Source organism: Struthio camelus, chromosome 21, assembly GCF_040807025.1.
Source record: "Struthio camelus isolate bStrCam1 chromosome 21, bStrCam1.hap1, whole genome shotgun sequence".
Taxonomy (NCBI): Eukaryota; Metazoa; Chordata; class Aves; order Struthioniformes; family Struthionidae; genus Struthio; species Struthio camelus.
This window is the reverse complement of record NC_090962.1, coordinates 5004268-5026894: the sequence shown is the minus strand read 5'-3', so window position 1 is coordinate 5026894 and position 22627 is coordinate 5004268. Positions and strand designations below refer to the sequence as shown.

Sequence of the window (22627 nt, the reverse complement as noted above, 5' to 3'; positions counted from 1 at the left end):
GGGGAAGGGAACCATGGAGCTATAACTTAAAGAAAAAGAAGTACCATAATGAAGATCGTGCAGGAGCCGACTCAGATGCCTGGAAGGGAGAAGCACAAAGCTAGAACTGAAAAGATGAAGGACCTCATTGAACCTGAAGGGCCTCATTAAGTGCAGTACAGCTTGTGCATGCCCAGTGTCAGATTTTTCAGGAGATATCTGCAAAGCTCAGGCTGGGAAGGGTGGGGTGAAATGGGAGAAAACAGTTCCCCTTCTAGAAATACTTGAGTATCATTACTTGTAAGAAAGAGAATGTAATTATTTTATGCTTACTGGGTAGTAAGTAATGTGCACCATCCATTTTAAAACTGTAGAGCTGCATGGACATAGAGTTGTCTGCAGTTTCTGGCTCTTGATTCTGAAAGGCTGTGTGCTTGCACTGTGCCTCAGTTTTTCCATAGATGAGTTGAGGCTAATAAGTCGATTTCTCTGAATGCTTGTGCGCAGGGTTGTAGGGCAGCAAATATCCATTGGGTTGAGCACTGGGAAGCAACAACAGAGGAGGAATGGATATACTCACAGGAAATTGATTTGGAAATTCAAAAAAATACTGAAATATTCAGAAATATTGAACAGAAATTTGGCTTTGTGCAGTTCTTAGTAGTTGGGGGCACTGCTTCTGAACCATATTTTTTTAGTATTATTGCCGCGTGCATCAGAAATAATACTAGTATTTACCCAGCTTTGGGGCTTGCCTGGCTTCTAGGGGTGCTACTGGGACGCCGAGCAAGGAATGTTTGCCAAGTGCTTTGTGAACTTCAGCTGATGGTTGCTATTGCTGTGCAAAGAATCGCCATGAATGAAATCAATGGCACGCTGGTTGTAGGGAAGAGGAAGCGAAAGGGATCTGGAGAAGGACATCTGCTTGAAGTGCTGACCTGTTAGGAAGAGGGTGACTGAGGAACTGCCAGTACTGCGATAGTGTTGGGATTCCAGGACGTGAAAATAGGAAGTGCGCTGTTTCTTTTCAACCAGCCATGTGTGCCACTTAAATTATCTTCTGTTTGCTCCTACACTGATAGAGAGTTTAGCCTTTTAGGGGCCATTTCTATGCTATTATTCAGATTAAGCTGGCAAGGTTTGAGCAAATGATGCGGGCTGGAATTCCCAGGGTTGTTTGAGAATGGTTTGCAACTAGATGACCCAACTGGAGAACCGTCAGCTGTTGAATAATCTGTTGAGGTGTCTGTCTGCTGCTTTTAAGCCCACTGCAACTTTGCTGGACAGGTTCCACTATAGCCTCCCCTCAACGTCCTGTCATTGCTGCACCAGCAGTTTTAAACACTTCTGGAGTTTGGTCTGATCTTTTGCATGAGAGCTGGTATTCAGCCAGCTGTCTCAGTGAGGGATGCAACCAGGGGACTGGAGAGGGTGTGGAAATGTCCCCAGGTGTGGTCCATCCAGGAGGCAGTATTTTGACAAGTCATACCGTTGGCATGCTGCCAACTTATTTTACGGAAAGCACGGCCTTGTCAGGTGTTGATGACAGGAAAACAAATTTGGCATGGATTGTGACAAAAGTTCTCTTAGGAAGTGGAAAAAGGAGTGATAAATTTCTTAAAACTGTTTGATCACAGGCAGAGTGAAGATACGCCGGTAGGAGCACTCAGGAACTGTCCTTTAGTGCTGCAAAGATTGCAAGACAGTCTGAGATCCTGGTGAAAGCTTAAGACTTCTGTTAAAGTGTTTTGCAGTATTTTTCTCTCCAAGGATAGAAAATTGTCTTTCTCAAGACTTCAATAAATTTCCCAGGATATGGGGTGAGTGTCACCCTAGGTCCTGAAGGGTCGATTGGCCTTTATTCTAAAATGCAATAAATGAGATGCCTTGTTCAGGGGCCATCACAGTTAATTTGGGCTTGAATGTGGGTGGCTCTGTTTCATCCTTTATTTATTCAATTTTTTTTCGTCCACGAAACCTTCTGCTCAGTCGCTTTTTGGTACCTGCCTCCAGTCATGATCTCAGTCCTTGATGTCTGAAAGAACGAGATGGATTTTGTAGCCTGGTCTGCAGCTTTAAACTAGAGAGCCCAAGCTGGGAGCTAGGAAGAAATCGGAGTAGTAATGGCAAACGGTATGAGTTGCGTGAGTCTGGTAGCCCAGGATTTGTGTCCAGTAGCCGGGAGCATTTACACAGTGCAAAATCACTGCTTCCTCTGGTGCAAGGATTCTCTCTTCTCTCCATTAGTGCCATTTTGTGACAGACCAGAGGGGTCGCTACTGTGCGCTATAAATCTTTTTCTCCTCAAGAGGTTCTGTGATGCTGGTGTTCCTGACTTTGAATTTTTTTAAGGACAGGTTTGATAAGTGATGAAGCATGCAACTATTTTGTTTATATTCCTTTTCTGTCTTAAATGTGTGCTTGTTATATCTGCAACATGGCTGCAGCTGCAGTCATTCCTGCCTTAACATTTCCAGCGTAAATTCACTCTTTTCCAGGGTGGCGCTGAGCAGGGAGTTTTCTAGCATAACTGCTCAGTGAGGTAGCAGTGGGTAGACTGGGGTTTTGTGTGTCAGCCATACTTCAGTTCGATAGCAGTCTGGGGGATGTTCTGCAGCACATGGGCTTCCTAAACTACCGTGGGGTGGGCATCCTGCTATACTTGATGAGGATGGTGTGCTTCTCTGCAGCTCTGTTACGTGCTGGTGGCAAGCGAGATTTTTAACTATACCGTGTGGGGTGGGGGAAAGGCTGTTCTCTCTCCGACAGAAGTTTAACCCAATGAAACAGAGCCCTCGTGCCGCACCTTCAGCAAATCACGGGAATTCAGGATGGACATTTGGAACACAGCGTGTACTGTGGACATACTGGATGTTACCCTGTAGACATAAGTGTCATTTTGAAATGGTCAGTGACTCGCCAGTGCGGCATAATCACCAGAGACGTGCCAAGCACCAAGCCATCAATCACTCTTGAACTGACAATGCACCCTTATGTGTGTGCTACTCCTGCTCAAGGCCCCCATTATAAATCCTTCTGGAACAGAGGAACATGTGTTCCTTGTAACATAGGTATGTACACAGGGGTGCCCTAAGCATGTCACATCATTCTGTTATTGATAAGCACCATCCGGCCTCAACAGGGCTGCTTGTGCTTAGCCACACTGGCAGAAGAAAGAGTTCCGTAAAGCTGAGTAAAACTGCCTGGGATCTCCGGCCTGCAGCTCTGCTAGAGGTTGTTGCTCATATGCCCTTTGAAATACACGCCTCCAGTACGCATAGTCGTTTCTGGCCTCCCACAAACTGGTTTATGCAGCAGGTATCTGGCATTCCAAGTATGCAGCCTGAAAAGGATCCGGGAGGGAGGGCAGTGGGCTTTGGCTGCAACCAGAGGAGTGATTTGAGTTGCCAGTGGAGTGTGTAAGGATAGGGCAAGAGAACGTGGATCCAAAGGCCACCATGATGGGGTTCTGCGTAGAAAAGCACTCTCAACTGGTGGGCAGTTGCCCTTCAGTGAAGAGAAGGCAAAGCTAGTCCTGCACCTCGTGATTCCCCTTATCTGCAGAAGCTTATGTAGATGCTTTGCTCATCTCTTGGCAAGCATGTTTGTAGATGCCAGACATGCTCCATCGTCTGAATTTCTCAGGACTTCCTTTGAAGTTGAGCAGATGTTGGTACAAATGATCCTGGGACGCAACTGAAAGAGACACATTGAATGGAGAAAACCATGAGACTCAAATATGGAGTCATCCAGTAATTTTGGTGTGGTATAAATGTGAACTGCTGTTTTTAACAACATAATTAGCATCGCTAAAGCCTGTTTCAGCACTGTATATCAGAGACATGAGAAGGATGCTTTGATAGCTTTTAAGTAAGTTTTAATGCTTAGCATATGTCACCCACTGAACTCCAAGTACTTTGGGAAGATGTGAAGCATCCATTTTACAGAAAGAACAATTGAAGCATTCTTATGTTTCATCTCCTTGATGCTATAGGAAGTCAGGAAAAGAAAGCCCCAGCATTTCCTCAGCTACAGCCAAGATGCCAAACCTCTTGCCCTGTGATTGGGGATATAGCCATCTTGCATAGGACTCCCTTTGTTGCTGGGTGGCACAAATACCCAGGTTTCTGTGTTTGGCAATACTTGCCTTCGGCTCTTGTGAGAACGGTGCGTATTCCATTCTTCTTTTATCAACACCATCTCTGTGCCTAGCAAACGTGGGGCTAGCGGGGTGGTTTGTGGAGATGCACTCATGCAACTTTCTTGCAAGTATTCCAGACAGATATCTGATAGAAGCTGGCAGGGTGGTGGAAGCCTGTCAGTTCCTTGCTTCGAGTGTTGTCAACAAACAGTGCTTTCATTAGAAACGTAGTTGGCGGATGGCAGAGTACCTGTCTAACTCCACAGGCAGTGGCGTACACGCAGACACGATACAGTGCACGCTCCTGCTGGTATTCAGGTTGGGAGGGGGAGTGGGGAGAGAGGCAATACACAAGTAAGCTGGTGTAATTAAAGATGGAATAACCATCTTTGCCGCCTCTCTCCTGCAGCATGAAATAAGACCGACGCTGAGGGGTTGGCTTCTGGCGATCTAGCCGTGGCAGCATGAAAAATGAGGAGGAGTGCGATAAGAAACTAATAATTTATGTTCCAAGCACAGACTCACACCAGTGTGGAGGGAAATTTGTGCCAATAACTCCTACTAACTCAGAAAGGCACGCAATCTTTTATTGCACAAATTATTAACGACCAGAAAATAAATGACTCTGTAATCAGATTGGTGCTGCCGGCGCTTTTCGTTTCTTCTTTTATTTGTATAAATTCTGAAACCATTCCACCCCTGAAGCTGAGGCAGAGGGAACTTTTACTGGCCCGGTGCCCTGCCTGACAACAGAACAGATTAAACAACGATGAAGCAGGAATGTCCTGGTATCTTGTGGCCTATTGGAGATGGGTTTACTCAACAAAAATTGTCTGGGCCCTTCAGCAGTTAGCTGCTTTGTAGATACACAGGGATCCTGAATTTGGGAGTCTGTTGCATGATGACTGGGGTAGTCAAACTGCAGTATTGTGAACCTTTATTTGTGAAAACGTACAGAGAAATATAACAAATCTCCGTCATTTCCTTTTGGCCCTGTCCTTTTTCAGGCTCCTTTCCTCAGCTCTTTCACGTGTCCTCAGGGCTATACTGCATTCCATATGCTTCTGCTCTAGTTTTTCAGCATTAGCATTTAATATTCAGAAGTGCTGGGCACCTGGAGCAATTACTGAAGTATACTAGAGTTGTGGATTCTCAGCCCTTTTTAAATCAGGCAAGGTGACTTTGGGCTTGTACGGTGAAAGGAACATGGGGAATTTGGTTCATTTAGACAGAGTCCATATGGAAACAAAGCATGGAACGTTTTCCCAACCAGCAAATGATTACATCTGTGATCTTTCTTGAATTAAAATTGTTTTATTATGACAATAAAGAAAAGAGACATGGAAGAAGAATGAAACCTCTTACAGAGGAAATATGATGACTTTTGGATTTGTTGCAGGCTCCCTTCTGTTTATATGGTGCTTTGTGTCACATGAAGGGGAGGCAGAGTTCCTGTATGAGGTGAGAGTATTTAGGAGTTTGGGTGTGATGCCAAAGCAAGTTGAGGAGTTTGATTTGGGCTTGAGCTAGCAGTTGTTTGCAGGGAGGCACAGAGTGAACTAGAATCGTAGCAGCAAACAACTTGGAGCCCCTGGGTAACTTGGATCAAGATCTGAGCTTCACTTGACCATTATCATGATAACATACTGAAGCCAAATCTTGGGACTGGGGTTTAATCCTGGGGGATAGTTGAATCTGAACCCAAAGTTTGCGTGACTTGCTGCCTCCTACTTGGGGGCCAAACCAGCCCCTAAGACCTGAAAACCAAGCCTGTGTTCTGAACAATGAGGCTTTTTGGGCCTAGATCCAAATGCTACTGTGAGGCCCATTTCTAGAATTTAGGCAGGTTTGCTCTGATTCATATGACCGACGCAAGCCTGTGTGACCTGGCTAGGCCTCATTTAAGCCCTGTATTTAAAGTTTACAGGGTGGGGTTTCTGCAATAAACAGGGTCCCTTAAAGAGAAGTAAATTTCTCCTTATATGAATAAAAACTGCTGGTCTGTGTTTAGTCCATGTATTTTTCAGCTGGTGGGGGAGACCCATATGTACAGACTTTTTATTACTGTGAGGCTTAGACTTTCCTCCTCCTCCTCCCTCGTTTCCCCTCCCCATTTTGATTGTGTGAACCATATGATAAGGAAGAGAAGTGTTTCTATTGTTAATTCAGCCCATTTGTTATCAACAGCACTGTCTCCCTGATGGCTTCATCTGAATACAGAGGAGGGGGAGAGTTGCTTTGCTTTCTCTCCCTCTCTCTCCCTCTCTCTCTCGGTGTCGCCCTCGCTCTCTCTTGCTCTCTCTCGCTCGCTCTCCTTTTTTTATTAGCAAGGGGGTGTTGGTGAAGGCGACCACAGCCGGGCTGCAATAATGAATAATGTGCAGATTGTTCACGGGGACTGCAAGTGTTTTATTAAGGCAGGTTTTCTTAGACTGAATGCCCAATCACTGCAGAACCATGAAACTCAAATTGCCTTACAGCTCTCTCATGAACATACTTTTAATCTCATTGACCTGTCGTTATACTACAACACATAAATTCAGATTTGGAGATCTTATGTCCAATCATAAATTGGGCTGGCAGACTTCCGATCAACAGAATAAAACTGTCTCCTGTGAGGTGGGTTTTTTATTCATCAGTGCTGTTCCAGCAGACGAAGCGGAGGAACAGTCAGCTTTTCTTAATAAACTGTCATTAAAAAATGGGGGGGAAAAAGAAACCCAGCATGAAATTCTTAGGAGGAAGAAGGGAAAAAATAAGGTGATGTTTAAATAACATTAATGTTGGGCATAAACTTAGGACGTGGAAAATTCTGAATTAAGGGGTGTTAGCTTCTGGCGTTGTGGAGAAATGATAGAAAAATAAAAGAGTTTGTGCAATGGCATTCAGGCATGCATTTTTGGCCATAATTCTGTGCATTTCTGGGGGGGGGGGGGGGGAGCATATGTGCCAACTTTATGGATTTACTCCCTCTTCTGTTCTGTCTTTTTCTTCTTCTACTTAAATGAGCAACCTAGAAAAAAATCTGTGTGTCTGATATCTCCATCTCTCTTGTTTTACAGTGATTATTCAGATTCAGCAGGGAATGGGTGGATTTGAACTTTCTTTGGGTCAACAGGAGTTTGGATGTGAAGGGAGACTTTGCTGTGTTGATGTCAGATGGGGGTATTCATGAAGAAGGGTTTCCTTGTGTGAAGAAAGATTACAATGGGTAAATCCTACTACGTGCTGAACCTGTTCAGGGTGAGTTATGGGTGGTGATGCATCTGCAGGCCCATCTGTCAGTGCTTTCATTGCATACGGACAATTCCTGTTGTCCTCAGTAGAGAATTGTGGTCCTAATGCAGGTCGGATCATTTTTTGTGTATGCATATTTCCTCTTTACAGGTCACTGTAAAAGAAAGTCCCATGATTAGTTGGAGGTGCTGATGGTATTTCTAATATTTTAGGTGCAGCTGCCTCCTCAAATAGAGCATGCAATATTCTTGTATCATCAGCACTTTCATCTACACAGCCGTCACCTTTTTAACCCTCCCCAATTGTAGGCCTTGGTCCCTTAGATAACATACATGTTATCCCCCCGGCCCCCCCACTTAATTTAGTACTCTTGCAATGTGCTGAACATTGCTCTTTTCTTTATCTCCAGAAGGGGTCTAGCAGACAGCAGCGCAGGCTTCCTCAAACACAGCTAGCCCCGACGCGCTTTGCAACCTACCTGCTGCAACCACCTCTGTTAAGGCAGTAAGTCAGTAAAGTGCGTCATCATTACAGACGGCACTGCCAACCCATGCTGGAGCTAAGCTGTCAGTGTAGAGGTAATGTGCACCCTTTCCTAGGTGTGGCTTCTCTTGGGGACATGCTGCTGCTAAAAGGAATCCCATCTTAAGGAGGAGCAGCTAAAGCTCTGTACTCTCAAAACGTGGAGACCTTCCCCCAACCTTTCTAGAACTGCTTGTGGAGGAAGCAGGTCATTTAGAGTTTCCTGGGCTTTTCAATGTCTTTGGGGTGTTAGGAGAGGAGAGCGCTACCAGAACCCAAATTATTGCGTTGGCATACATCGGGTATGTTAACTCGACCTCCCCTGAACTGTACACTGGGCAGGCAGAAAGTGCCCGTTGATTAGGCCCACTAGGAGTTCTGTGGCTCTGGGACAGGCAACATAGGACAGCAAACTCCGCTTCTAGACAGACTTGCAACTTCTGGCAATTGCTGTCCTTCAAGTGCAGTCCTGCGACACCGCAGCTGCCGCTGGCTCTGGCTCTGCGCCTCTCAGCATTCCAACATTGCGCCTGTGGCAATTTAGTACCAGTCATTTGAGGAAACAAAGTATTTTGGACTCCCCTCCTCCAGGGTTTTCTGTCCTTACAGTAGTTTTTTGAAGGCCTCTGTTTTCACAGCACTAGGATAGATGGACTCCTAAAATATACAACCAATTACATAGCAGAATTTATTAGACTTTATTCTGGTGCACATTACATGGTGGGGGTGGGAGAAAAGGAGCGAACTCTGGAAGGAAACCCATAGCAACTGAAATGTAAGTGTGAGGATTAGAAGTCCTCATAAATATACCTGACTTTGCCATCACTGTTAATTAAATGCAAGTCATGAAACACGGGCACAGAGCGCGTCAGTGGCAGGGCGTAGCAGTGCTCAGAGATGGAAAGGAAGAGTAAGTGGGGGGAACCAGCGCCATGGCCTGGGGCTGAGACGCACAGCAGAGCCGGGAGGGTTAAAGCCGCTTGGGCAATTTAGAGTAAGCCCTTCACAGCAGGGCAAAGGGGACTCACCGATCCGTTATTAATGTTTCCTGTTTTATCCTCTCATCATCATGGGTTTAACTGTAAATTATCCAGCATGCTGTAGTTATCTGTTCTGTTTACTTCTCCATCCCAGTGAGGTGGTAGGGGATAAAGTGCTGATGTTAACGAGGAAAGAGGGGACACAGGAGAGCCCTGTCCCCGCTGAGCTTTGCTTCAAGGCTGCGTAGCTATGAGTTTCAAGGCTCTCTGGCCCTTACCCTATGATTCACTCAGCCTCTGCGGCCTTCTTCCTTCAAAATCATGTGCCAAGACTTGGCTTCTGCGAGCATGGTGCTTGGTTTCCCTCCAGATATGTGTGGCCCAGAGGGCCCGCGTCTGAGAGACCAGGATGAGGTGCTATGTTAATTCAATCCTCCGGTAAATAGCTTCCTCGTTTTCTCCCCCTCCTGCTTCTTCAAGGGCTTTTCTTTTCCCAGCTCTGTTTCGCCGTTGGTAATCTCCCTGGCATGTACTCCATCAGCACTCCTGTGGGGCTTCTATGTGTAGGAAATAAAGCCCATAGTTCAGCACTATCCATCTAATATCTTCTGACTGGTTTTAATCATAGCATTTTCCATTTAATTGGGAAGGCAGGCACACTTTGCATATTAATACAGCACACCCTGTACCTCCTAAGCATTAAAAGCATAGATGGCTGGGATGTGCTATGCAGTCACTATGAATCTGCTGCGTGTCCTTTAGCATCTCTGTGAATAGGATATTTTCAGTGGAGTTATGTTTTGCCCTTCTGTTGGCAGTCTGTTGGGAAAAAAAAAAAAAAAAAACACTATCCCCCCCCCCCACCCCACCCCCAAAACCCTATTTGTATGGATTTCCTCCATTTAAATAATTGCTCTGCAGACAGTGCAGCCATGCCTCTGTCTGTTATGTCCATTGTTTTCCTTATATCATAACACTACTGGTCTCATTGTCTATTCAGGACAGCCAAAGGGAAAAAATATCATCTTCCCTTCAGAGCTGCTGGCTGTATAGCCCTCTCCCCTTTTGTGATCCATCTATCCATGAAAGACTCATTCTTTCTCTTTTTGGCTTCATACTGCCACCCGTCACAGGAGTGAGTCTCTGTGAATCCAATAGTTTTGTCTTAATTTCCTTTGTGGTTTTCATGGCTCTCTCTTGTCCAAGATCAAAATTTGCCTTGGGACGGGCATTTTGGTTTAGATTTGGAGGAGGTCTCATTAGGGCTTTCACCTATATGGTGAAAATACTTTTCAAAAGTAGGTGAGCACAGTGTCTTTATAAGGCAGGATGTTTATTGCCTTTGGGAGAGACTTGCAGGGAGCTGCCTAACCCTGCACACTCCCGCTGCACCCTTGCTATGTGTAAGACACACTGGGCAATTGTTACTGTGATTTGCTATCAGCATTAAATAATTGTATGTTAGATGCTGTCCAGAAAGATAGCAAGTGTGCAGTCCTGTTACAAAGAGGTGGTGTGTGTTTCAGACGCAAGATAGATCCCACTTAAAATTTTCAGATCCTCTCTGAAGTATTGCTTTCTTCAAAGTTTATGGTATATGAATTGTAGATTCCTGTTCAAAGTCAGTATAGGAAGGAAACTGATGAGCAGAACTGGTAATGACATTTGAAAATTCCCATTATTCAGAAGAGTGCAGATCTAGTGTCCTGCCATCTCTAAGAATAGTTGCCTGTAGTCAAAAGTACGGTACAGTGTGAAAAGAGAAATTTGCATTAGCCATTAATTTGTAGACTCTCTGGGGCAGGGATTTTATCTTCCTTTCTTGCTGAGGCACACTGGCCACTGCTGGTTCTGTGTAATTGTCAGTTAGGTAAGTCTCCCATTGCTGCTTCTCCATAATCCTGCTGAAGCATTTGGGTTATTCAGCTCCACAGTGGCTTCCAGTTGTCTTGGAAAAAATCTGGAGTGCTCAGCCACTGTTGTAAAGCTTGTTAGACTCCCATGCATTGGCTCACAGCTCTGCAAAAGGACATAATAATGGCTCCTGAGGAATGGGGCTCCTAACTGGGGAATGTAAGGTACAATATAACACCTTGTTCTGCATTGGTCACGGTGATCCTAGAGTGAGATTCACAGAGTGCACTGTTCATGGCTTGCATTTAGGGCTTTGTCTGTGAGAAAGAAGGGGGTGAACCAATGATGTTGCAAAATCTCAGCTCTTCTGGATGCCAAGTACAGAGAAACTGCTCGGGCAGACACTGAATAATGCTCACATAGTTAGCTTCCAAGCTTGACAGGATAGTGCAGATGAGGACAGATGAAAAGGTAGGTAGATTGGCTTGGATTATAGACTGTAACTGCTGCCTGGGTGATGTAACATCTTGGTTTTCAGCAATATGCCAGTGTCCAAGCCAATTTTGTCCTGATTATCAATAGGTTCAACAGCTCAGTGGACTTTGGATTCAGAGAATGCCAGGAGCAACAAATGCTTCCTTCTGACGTTTACCTTTCTGCCATTTTTCAGTGTGACAAGTCCTCCAAGAAGAACTTCTGGATCATGGTGAGCTGGTGTCATCTGGGAGCTGTGACTCCTGCAGGCTCCAGGGGTGACCAGCCGTTCAGCTGCAAGAGAACATGTCAGAATCCAGCAGAGACACCCAGGTTAGTTACAGAGGAAAGGAGAGATCTGTTATGGAGGAAATCATAGCTCTCTGGAAATTGGTGACATAGCAGTAAAGGGGATTTAGATGGTCCGAAAATGAGCCCCTGAGTACCAAATCTCTCTCTGACTCTCCTAATATCCCCACCATTCTTTTGTGGACAAAACAGTCCCCACCCTTTCATGCACGCGCGTTCTTATCTTACCAGCATCCACCCTTTGAACACCTTCTTGTCTGATCTCCTCTCTGCATTAGCCAGTGAAGTGAGAAATTCAGGAGGAAACAAGCCAACAGCTTACCTCTTTGGGATGCTCCTACTCCAAGAGCCACATCAATCCTGGATTCCCCATGTCATGAAGCAGGCTGTTGATCTTGCGGATTACTCTGCTCTGTCAAAACTGGTTGCACTTCACGCAACTGTGACATGTCCTTTTGTAGAAATAACAGCACTTTCATCATTCCCAGAGCTTGGTTATCTCTAGGCTGTGTGTAGATACTGTGCCTTGATCATTTTGACCTGTTTGATAGTAATACTTGCTCTGTGCATATGCAGGGACGTGCAAATATTTTTTTTTTCCTTAAAAGCCTGCTAAATTCAGCTGCCCTTTACTTCTACTCCAGTCTGCTTTCCTGGATTCTGAGGATAAAAAGCCACGAGTTAGATTACCCCATCAGTTTGCAGGTATTTGTGTTTCTGTTTTGAGACTGCTTCTGGGATTTTTAGCCAGAAGTCTGGAAGAAGGACAGTGAATGGTGTTCTAGTTATAAAAATTTGTTGGATATTTTTCCATAGCTCTGAAAGTACAGCTGGGAAAGCACAAAATAGAATCAGATCTTGCATGCTGCAAGTATTTTCCTTACTGATCTGTCATTGTTCTTGGAGCCTGTCAGTAGCCCTAGTCACTCCTGCTTTTCTGGTCTAGTAAGAGCTATGCCATTGCTTCTGTCGTGCCTACAGTTCCCCATAGACATCATAATTATGGCCTTCTTTAAAGCAGACATCACTAACCAAGCCAGAAATTATCACTATGCGGGAAAGCAGATCAAAATCAATTAGGGAATAAGAGGTGACTAGATTCATTTCCATCTGAAATTTCAATTAAGCTCTTCAGTTTAGAATTACTGTGTTAGCCCCGACCTCATGACTCTGATTTTTGAATTTTAGAATTTGTCTGATAGGAAGAAGTACATGTGGCTTTCTAGAGTTTTAAAGTATATGGCATTGCTACAGTCAACTAAGCAGAGCTGTAGATAGCTGTAAATATTTCAGATGTTGAAAGCCACAAATATGTAGAGGTTCTCCTCATGTTAATGTGTCTAATGTGTTTGAAAGCTGGATATCCCAGTGGAAACAGTCAAAACAGATTCCTTCACTCATTGTTATTTCATCCAGAGATCCAGTCCTCTTTGTGTCTGTCAGAATGTGCAGTAAACTAGTCCCCGAAATAATATTGCTGCACTTGAATCTAGCTAATAGGTATCTGATTTTCCAAAGCATCCAAGAGGATTAGGAATCTTTAACAGTACACTTGGGCTCAGGCTACATATACATGCATTGCTGGACCCTTTTTCAAATTTCTGACTGATTCAAGTGAACATCTTTTGAAGAGGCATTTTCTACAGACAAACGGTGGCTCACCTATTACTATTTTTCACTATATGCTCTCTTATGGGAAGGAGAGATACCAATAGCCAGCCTCCATCGTCACTGCTTTATATACGTTCTGAATAGGACTCATGCTGCAAAGCGTCTAAACACTTCTGAAATGAGAGGTGGGCTCCTATGTGCTGAAAGTGCTTTTTGCTGTTTCTGTTTGTTCTGCTATTTCTGAAGTACCAGAGTACCGTTTCCCTATGTTAACAGTACAGCTGTATCCCAGCTACTGCTGGACTAGAAAACTAGTTTTCAGTTGAAGCAGGCAGGCCTGATTCCCAGTACCTTTGGGGAAACAGCTGGCGCTCTGCCTCTCGCCAGCAGCATGCAGAGTGTACGCATACTGCGCTTTCTATGCTGAAAAGCATGTTTGAAGCTGTGGAAACAAGAGAATTGAATATTGCAAGCAGGAATACAGAACGGGGGATAAATTGAAATGGCAGTCGATGAGTTTTTTAGGGGTCTTTGGTTTTTGTTGCCTCTCTTGTTTAGCACTGATCACGATGAGCTTCTCAAAGTGCTTTGGAGGTTCCTTCTGCCTCCCAGAGGAGCTGTGGAGGAGGAGAAGCTGTTGTGTATCAGAAAGAGGAAGGACCGGGGTGTCACAGCACCTAAGGTCTTTCCCTGCTTCTGCCACTTCCTTGCTTTGTGTCTCCAGGAGCTTTAAGTTCTCTTTTCTTTATCAGTCTGTAAGACAGGCATCGTCACTGACCACCTCCCTCCCACAACTCCACTCCGCATTGGGGTTGTGAGGCTTAGTTAACAAAGGCCTGTGCAAGTAGTTAGAAACCTTTGAAGAAAGTTGTTATAAAGACATTAAGTTTTTCATTCTGAAAGGACAGAAGAGAAAGAAGGATGTTAGGGTTTTTTTCCTAGCTGGTTGTGAGACCAAGTATTGCCCTGAAAGAGCGCAGAAGGCTGTTCCTGAGGCTGGGAGACATTGAAGAGTTGATGAGGCTCTTGTCTTTAGCACAGGCCACAATATATTTTTGCAGCGGCTGTTGCTGCTTGAAAGGGACCGATATGTACATGCCACCAACAGATTTGTGCTTCTAGAAGTTTTGTGCTGGAAAGGGGTGTTACAGGCAGATTAGCAGAAATCTTTGGCATTTCCTGGGCTGCGAAAATAGTTGTGTTTGTGCTTTTGACTGGCAACAGGAGTAAGGTGCCATCTAATTTTATTAGACACTCATGAAAATGGATGGGGAAAAAAAAGAAAAGAGAGAAAATGGCTAGGAAGCTACTGAATAGGGTTAATTAGCAGCTTGTTACTGTGAAGCACTGAAAGGATACCCCAAAAAGTTAGGGACCACGAAGTCACTGGACTATGTCGAGTCCTGTTTCTTTTATATGACAGAAAGTCCCACAGCTCTGGCCCCTGCATTATGTCTTTTGAGCATGTCCTTCCACACTACTGGTGTGTGTATATGGAATTAGATCTGAACAAACTATGTGTGTGTACACATACATACCCTTCCCTCACCATATGTAAGATACTGTGCAGATGTGGGGGAACAGCCATGGGAGTCCCTGGAGAACAGGCTGTTACTGGGCTTATTTTGTGTCACCCTTATTTCTAATCAAACACACGCACACGCACACACCTCACCCTGGCTCACTTCAGCCCGGATCTATTTTCTTTTATTATCCTGGCAGGAGACGAGCTTCATTAGGGGAGTGGAGCCTCTAACAAGGATGGGGAATGGCAACAACAAAAGGATGTAGCAATATAAAGTTATGTCAAAAAACCTTTACAAGAAAAACGGCTGACATTAGAAACAGTGTGCATTAAAAATTCAAGACGGTTGGAAGAGGGGGGCAGGATTGGAGAGAGAAAAACAAATAAACACACAGGCTTAAGACTAATAAATTCTTGGATTTGGGAAATGCATCAAACCCTGCATGCTATTAAAACTGGTTTTATTCCTATTATTGTTAATAATAATGATAAATATATTTTTCTTGGATTTCAGTGTGGGCTATCTGCATTTTAAATACACATTTTGTAACTGGCTAAGCAACCTTTCCCTTTTGCTGTTTCTGTGGCTAATGTTCAGTGACTGGGAAGTCTGTTTTATTGTAACTAGACTAGAACAGGCTAACTCTGCCAGTAAATCATTTTGGATGTACTTTGACCAGTAGCCCCAATTTAGTCACCTCTGTTAAGTGTGCCAACCCACCCAGTTACCTTTGGCTAATCAGATATGCTGCTGTTTTTGCATAATCAGGCTCTTTGTGGAGAATTAGTTGACCCAAACACAAAACACTCAAAGGCTAGTCCATGGGTAATAGAATAATCAGTCTTTGCAAGGAGCTGAGAATTGTGAATCTACCTGTAAGGGGGAAGGACTTTGAAAGGAGGAGCTAGGTTGCTGCACTGTTAAAGCACTGGGAAATTTGTTTCTTAGTCTGATCTTATCCTCTAGCCCTGGCTGAAGGTCCTGTTTGCATGCTCTCTAACACACATTTTTTCCCTCCTTCTCTGTGAATTGACAGACACATCCATACAGAGTAAAATAGGATCGCCAAATCTAGTTCTGTAATTAGCATCAACTTGCAGCTCTGCCAGATGCCTCTTGAGAGAGGCCAAGATTTGGGTTGCATATAGCAAACTTCCTTGTTCCCCTACAGCTGAGCTGTACACCTTAGTAGTGTGGCTCTGAAGGCAGAATAGTGTTAGCGGTAGGTTTGCCATATTGCTCCCCTAACTTTGAGAATTCAAAAGAGGGTCAAGGTTCTCCAACCTGAGCAGTCTGGTCCTTCTCACCTGCACTAAAATTGTACTGAAATTGTGATTACTCTCCCCCAGCTACTCAACCTGCATTCACAGATAGAGATAAAGGTGCAGGGATGTTTTCCAGGCGCGGACAGAACCTCTCATGGTGTTGTTTCCATCTGCTTCTCAGGGGGTGCTAGCAGATGCCTATGGGTTATAGCACTGCGTCTGGATTTCCTGTAGCGTGGGGGCCTGGCTTGCCAGTTTTTCCTTTATGTCAGGTTTCTCCCACTTTTTACAAGGCTCATTCATACTTTTATAATTATAGACTGTTATGGACTTTCACCAAACCAGTTTTACCCACCTTGGGTTTTTAAATGCACTTTGAAAAAAAAAACCCACACAGCAGTACACACAGCTTACCAATGGTTCTTGGGAGTGTCAGAGGCTGGGCAGGGTGTGGGGGGAGAGGATTCCCCTTGTCTCAGAGGACAGCTTGCTTTGTTACTTTAGTGCAACCAGCAGGATGAAAGGGTGAGGAAAAAAAATCCCAAACACCTAAGTCAGGTAGTAGACCATCAGCAGAGCCTTCTCCCACACTCAGACAGCTTCAGATTTAAAAGGTCCCACAGAACAAAGGAGATAAAAAGAGCAACCTGTTTCTTTAACACTTTGAGCTTTATTGCTTTAGAAGTGGAAGCAGCAGAACCGTGCCTGATAAATCCTGGGACTGGGGAAGTGCATCAAACTCTGCATGCTATTAAAACTAGTTCAAGTGCCCAGCACTACTGTTCTTGTGATTTTCTGAATAGCTCCAACAATCTGCCAGGTGCCTTAGACAGGTCAGGAAAGAAAGACTCCTACGCACATCTAACCTCTCACCTCCCAGTACCACTCTCTTTGTGTCCTCGCTTATTCATCCTTCCTTCCTTATTACCACCCCTTGCAGACAGACATGGGCCTGTCTTTCTGACTCTTTTATGCATAAACGCATTGTTTTTACATGAAGAATGGGGCATCCTGCTGGCCTTTCCGGGGGCTTTTCCTTTCTGTTTCCTTGCTGCAAATGTTGCAGGTTCCTTGAGGTTTTTTTGTCTCTTCCAATTTGTTCCTGTGTTCTCCATTTTGCTTTACTCGGCAGCACGAGGATGGGTATTTAGGGCTATGCAGGTGGCAGCTTTTTGGTTTTTCTTTATTGCAACTGCTTGGAAAGAATGAGGTTACACAAAACCTGTAGTTCCTTCTAGCCTTCAGGAAACCGTTTCTTACCCAAACAGGCAAATACTCCTCCAGCAGGTTAGTATCTCTGTTGCTGTTCAAGACATGCTCTCTGGACAAAATCAGTTTTTATTAGGAAGATAGCAGAGGCCTCTGCGGATAAGGAACATAGGGGTAGTGTGGATTGCAGAGAGTTATTCTAGGTTGTTTAGAAGTGTCAGTGGAAAGGGCCAGTTGTGTCTTGTGGTTAGCTTAACACCTGCTCCTTGATTTGTTCACGTGACATAATGCAACCCAAACCAGAGCGAAAGCTTTATTTACAGACAGACACAGTAGCTGTAGGAGCTGGGTATTTTTAAACTCCCACTGTAATGTCAGTTTGTGACCCTCTGAGTAGTGTAGTACCTGCACATGTTTGTTCACTGTCCTTGTATGTGCAGCAGGGCACGGAGAAGAGGGAAATAGGGGGCTGAAAAGGGGCTGGGGTCCATATACTGACAGCAAAATATCTACTAAGAAAAAAACCATCCACTTTGAAAAACAGCAACAACCTACTTTTCTGTGTCTCTGCATTTGTTTGTCTGGTCATGTGTGTGTATGCATGCATGCTCTCTCTCTCACACACAGTTCCTCTCTTAATATTATTCATCCTTATTACATATCATTATTCGTTATTATGATTTATATGCCATGCCATGGCTTTATTATGATTTATACCCCCTGCCCCTAAAAGAGCTTACACAAGGCATCACATGGCAAGAAAATAGGCATCCCAGCACAGGGGAAGAAACACAGCTTTCTCCTCAAGCAGTGAGTCTACCTTTTCTTCTAAGCTATACTGAGCCTCATTTCTTGGCTTCAGCAATGGATTTGGTTTTCTTGTACCACGCCTGGCTTTTATCCAAGGTTATGGTCCCTGATTCCTCTACTGCTGTGTATGAGTAACTCCCCACAGTGTCAATAGGAGTTGCTTGTCTCTGGCAGTGAGGGAACAATGTCTCTCCCTCTCCTGTTTATTCTTCTAGATCTTGACTTTAATCTTATCTATTAAAAGAGATTCATTTAATGATTGCCCGTAAAGGAGGCTGATCCTTTTTCTGGATGGGGAGGAACTTTCCTGGGCTGCTTTACAACATCAGCTTTGCTCAGTGCTGCTCTTACAGGATTCACAATTTAGGGCTGTTTCCACAGATTTAAACATAACAGGAGGCAGCATTACATTTTGGAAACATGTGTAAATAACAATGATCAAGCAAATGATGCTTTTTAAGTTGCCAGTAATGTTTCAGTGTTCATTTGAAAGAACGTTCAAAACTTTGTCACCTGGTTTTGAGCAAGAAGGTGCCTGGTTTTGTCAGTTGTGCTGCTTTGTTGAAGGACCTAGAGAAGTGAAGTGCCATGTCTCCAGAACCCTGGAAGTTTTCTCCTCTCTTTGGTAACAGAATGACTTAGCTCCCCAAACCAGAAGAGTGAAAGAAGGAACCTGCTCTGCAGGCTAGAACCAGAATCTTCAAAGTAATGTAAAGGAGACTGGAGCTGTCTCAAATTGAGACTTTCAGAAGGGTCTAGTAGCTGGGGAGCCCAAGAACTTGCACTCTCCACTCCCTGAGACCTTTTGTCTTCACTGGAAAAAAAAGTATATTTTCAAAATGTATGAACTTTACATTTGTATGGCCCAGGCCTTACTGTTTCATCCACATTGGGATTTAAGGTTGGGCCAGTCCTTGGGCTCCAGTCAAGACTGTAGCAGGTAACAGGAGAAAAAAAAAAAAAGGGAGAAGATGCAAGACCATAGGAGTAAGAGAACCCTTCATCTTTCCCTAAGAAAATGTTGCTATTTCCTTTGAGGTGACTGTGATTCTCCTTGTGTGCCCCAGTGTTTGTTTTCCCCTTTGTACTCTCCTCACGCTGCGAACTGGTGTGCAAGCTCTGCCCCAGAAGGTCCAAGGACTCATGAACCATCCTCAACCATAGCTGCGCTATCCCTGGCCTCCTGGCCTCCTGCACTCTTGTCCCTCCCTCATTGCCGTGCTTCATAAACACATCTAGGACTTTTTTTTTTTTTTTTTGAATGCACAAAGGAAGTGGCAAAGTTGTCAGAAAATCTGGATTTCCCAGAGATGATGTTTTTCATGGCAAGGAGGGTCATTTTTTTGTGTGTGTTATGGGAAACCCATGACAACCATGAAAACAACAATGCCCCACCCTCCTCCTCCTTTACTGCCCATGATTTAAGTGATTGTGATGTAGGCAATGAGGGATAATCTTAGCTGGGGAAATGGGTCCAAGGCAGAATCGGGGAAAAAGCTTTTGAGAATCACCTTGGGGTTGGGAGTACAGCAGTAAGCGATGCGAAATGCTGTTTCATATGGGGAAATCATGGAAACTTGCTTTTCGTACAGGTTGAGCATTAGAACGAGTTGTCTCCCTGGCATATGTAATCTTTCCTGGGTGGTCAGATCTGTATGCAGCCCTAATGGCTTGCGGAGCCCCCTTGACGGAATGATGTCTTGGAGGAGTTAAGGAGGGGTTAACCGAAACCTTCAACGGCAACCAGCTCCCTGTGGCAGAACAGAGGAAAAAAAACTCCAAGCTTAGGCTTCTGTACTGCGTTTGGGTTTTCTGATCTGGCACCCAGTTTGGATGCCAGGAGTTTCTAAAGCTGCTCTGGCCTGACTCTGATCCTATCTGAAACACTGACAAAACTCATGTGCAATTCAATAGTGCAGGGAAGAGCAGCGTCTTAGAGTGCATCAGCTGTTTGGGACAAAGACTCTTCTGTCCTTTGTCTGTGCAGCACCTAGCACAATACGGTCCTGGAGGTTCTGAGGCGTAACAGCAATGCAAACAATAAATAATGATGTTTTGCGAGTTGAATGGAGCTTTAGGGCAAGCGTAAGTGCGTGTCACATGTATGAATAAGTGTCAGAGTTAGGGAGCAGCTAATATTCAATCACAATAAACGGAGACATATTTTCTTCCCTTTTCTTGAGGAACCGGTCAACCATCCAGCTATTTTATTTATTTATTAAATATCACTGGAGATAGTTGAGCAGCGGGCATGCTGCTCTGTCTCCTGAATGATGATTGTCATCAGGCTTGCGAAATCAGTCATTTCTGGCAAGCAAAAACTGTTTGGTGGGTTAATGATGCAGGGTAAATACTGACGGTGGCCAGGGGTCTGAGCGCACCAGACATGACCTAAGGGAATCATAGATTCTGAGGGGGCTGCTGCTTCCCTGTAATGTGATTGCTTCTTTATAATGGCCTCAACTACTTCTCCCCCCCACCCTTTTCATTATTGACCAAGGAGCATCGGTAAGGCTAGAGAATAAATAGTTCCCTGATGGATAACAACAGGCTCTCCGCCAATTGGAATGCAAGCCATGCTCCCTGTTATACTCTTTATAATCACACTTTATTGCACAGAGCACAAAATAAAGCACCTCTCTACCCCCCACCCTTTTCCTCCTCGCTACCCCCGGGAAACTGGGTGCTGTCTTCCCGTGGCGCGCAGGTGAGAGGAGGCTCTGGGGCTGGGTGCGCACCGGTGGGACAGAAGTCCCAGCAGGCCGGGGGGGGGGGGCAGGCGCAGCGGGAAGCCCAGGCTGAGCGGCGGGTGCGGGCAAACGGGGCGCCCGGCAGCGGGCTCCGGTAGCCCGTCCGCGGCGGGACGGGGCAGCGGCCTCCCCGCGCCCCCGAGCGCAGGGGGAGGCGGCCAGCGCCGCAGCCCGGGGCCGCCGCAGCCCGGGGCCGCCGCAGCCCGGCCGGGAAAGGCGAAGCGAGAGGCCGTCTGTGTGTGTGTGTGTCTGTGTGTGTGTGTGCGCGTGTGTGTGCGCGTGTGTGTGCGCGCAGCGGCCCCCCCGCTGCCCTGCCCCCGGCAGCCGGCAGCCAGCCCCGCCCGGCCCGGCGGCCCCGCCGCCCGCCCCCGCTGCCGCCACCCCCGGCGGCGCGGCGCGGCTCGGCTCGGCGCTGCGGGGCGGGCGGCGCGGCCGGCTGGCTCCTGCGCGCCCCAGTGTTTGCGCAGCCACCCCCCCGTCTGGGGCCGGGCCGGGGCTGGCTCCAGGCTCCCGGGGGCGGGAGGTGATGATTTTCCAGTGGGTATTTGTCAGGTCAGAGTCTGCGCCGCCCGCCGGGCTCCGCGCCTCGCTCCCCGGGTTATTTATTACCTCTCTCCCCGGCGGCAGCGCTGCGGCTCCGGGGCCGCTGCCAGCAACCCGCGGCGGCGGCGGCGGCGGCGGTGGCGGCGACGGCGGCGGCGGGGGCCCCGCCGGGGGGTTCCCGAGCAGCGGCCGGGCGGGCGGCCAGGAGTGCTGCGCTCCGCGCCAGCCCCGGGCCGCCTCTCGCCCCGCCTGTCCGCCCGCATCGGGGCTGGTGTCTCCGGGGGCGTTTGGTGCTGGGCCAGGGAGAGGCAGAGGAGAAAGGGCTTTTTTGACGGCTGCAAGAAAGCTGGTTGTTAAAAAGCAGTCTGGCGCTGAGTTAGACGGACAGGCATCCAATCTGTACATTTCTCTGGTTTTATTCGATGGTGGAACTAGACATGCAGTTAGGGCAGACCATCCCAGCCTTCATCACCCCGTTGTCTGCTGGTTAGCTGAAACTCCCAGTAGCCCAAACAAGCTCATCCCCTCCCGATGCATAGTCCGTTCAAGCCAAGGGGAGAAATCTGGTTTTCAGACTTCTCGGTGACTATAGGCCATGTTTTCACACAGAGGTCAGAGAGGGCTTATGCCCAATGACCGTTGTGACCAGTCTCGTTCTCCGTTTGCGTTCTTGATGTTAGCCTCTCTGTGGCTAGGCAGAGCTGAGCTTGAAGAGGGATTGCAGAAGGATGGGGCTGTAGCTCACCTCAGCATTCGCTCATGCCCATAGGTCAAATGATGAGAGCGAGACCATAAATTTGCCTGGGATAGTCTTTGGAGGGCTCTGGGGGTGTACGTGTGTGTGCACAGCTCGAGTAGTGGACAACCTGGACCGGAGAACGGGGTCAGACCTGTGTCTCTCTGGCACACCCTTGCAACCGTGCAGTGTACTGTTTTTCAAGGAGAACGACTCCAAATCCACGTGGTGATACTGTTATGTGATTTACATTGATTATATTTTTATTGAGTCTCTGTATGGAAAGTTGGATTTTTAAGATAAAAATACATGCAATACCTAGGCTGACCTTATCTGCTGTTACTGGTGGAGTTATGTTCCTAGGGTGCCTTTAATCTAAGGATCTCTTAACGCTTACTAGGTCTTCATTAACGTTTTACCCGTATTTCAGTTTGTTTGTTTCTCTGCATGCAAATTTCTTGTGTGCCCGAGGAGTTTGTTTGCCTTGTCGGTGGGCAGTGTGACTGGGGCCCCTCCCTGGACTTGGTGTCTGGGGTTGTGACATGAGTCTGCTCTAAATGATGTGACAGGAACACCATAGCATCGGGGAAAGGCCTGATTTATTGGTTGACTTGTCAGGAAGAAACGCCCCTGTCTTGTGGAGAATTGCCACAACATATGGGGAAAATGCTCTTGCTTCTG

At 46.1% G+C, this 22627-nt stretch overlaps 1 protein-coding gene and 1 long non-coding RNA gene across 7 annotated transcripts in view; one reads left to right on the top strand and one right to left on the bottom strand.

Moving 5' to 3' along the window:
• The window catches only part of SAMD11 (sterile alpha motif domain containing 11), a 258540-nt gene that overhangs the window by 90271 nt on the left and 145642 nt on the right, over positions 1-22627 (top strand). For 5 of the 6 annotated variants that reach the window (XM_068916039.1, XM_068916040.1, XM_068916042.1 and 2 more), the window contains exon 1: positions 11384-11520. The exons of the other annotated variant lie outside the window; for it this stretch is intronic. The gene's annotated coding sequence lies outside the window, so the exon portion shown is untranslated. Of the gene's footprint in view, positions 1-11383; positions 11521-22627 lie in introns of those variants that run through there. 6 annotated transcript variants of the gene reach the window in all.
• Positions 5588-21401, bottom strand: LOC138061830 (uncharacterized). The gene is made up of 4 exons (XR_011135802.1): positions 21277-21401; positions 11819-12156; positions 8908-11481; positions 5588-7511 (listed from the first exon to the last, which is right to left on the bottom strand). It is a non-coding gene; the product is annotated as an uncharacterized lncRNA (long non-coding RNA).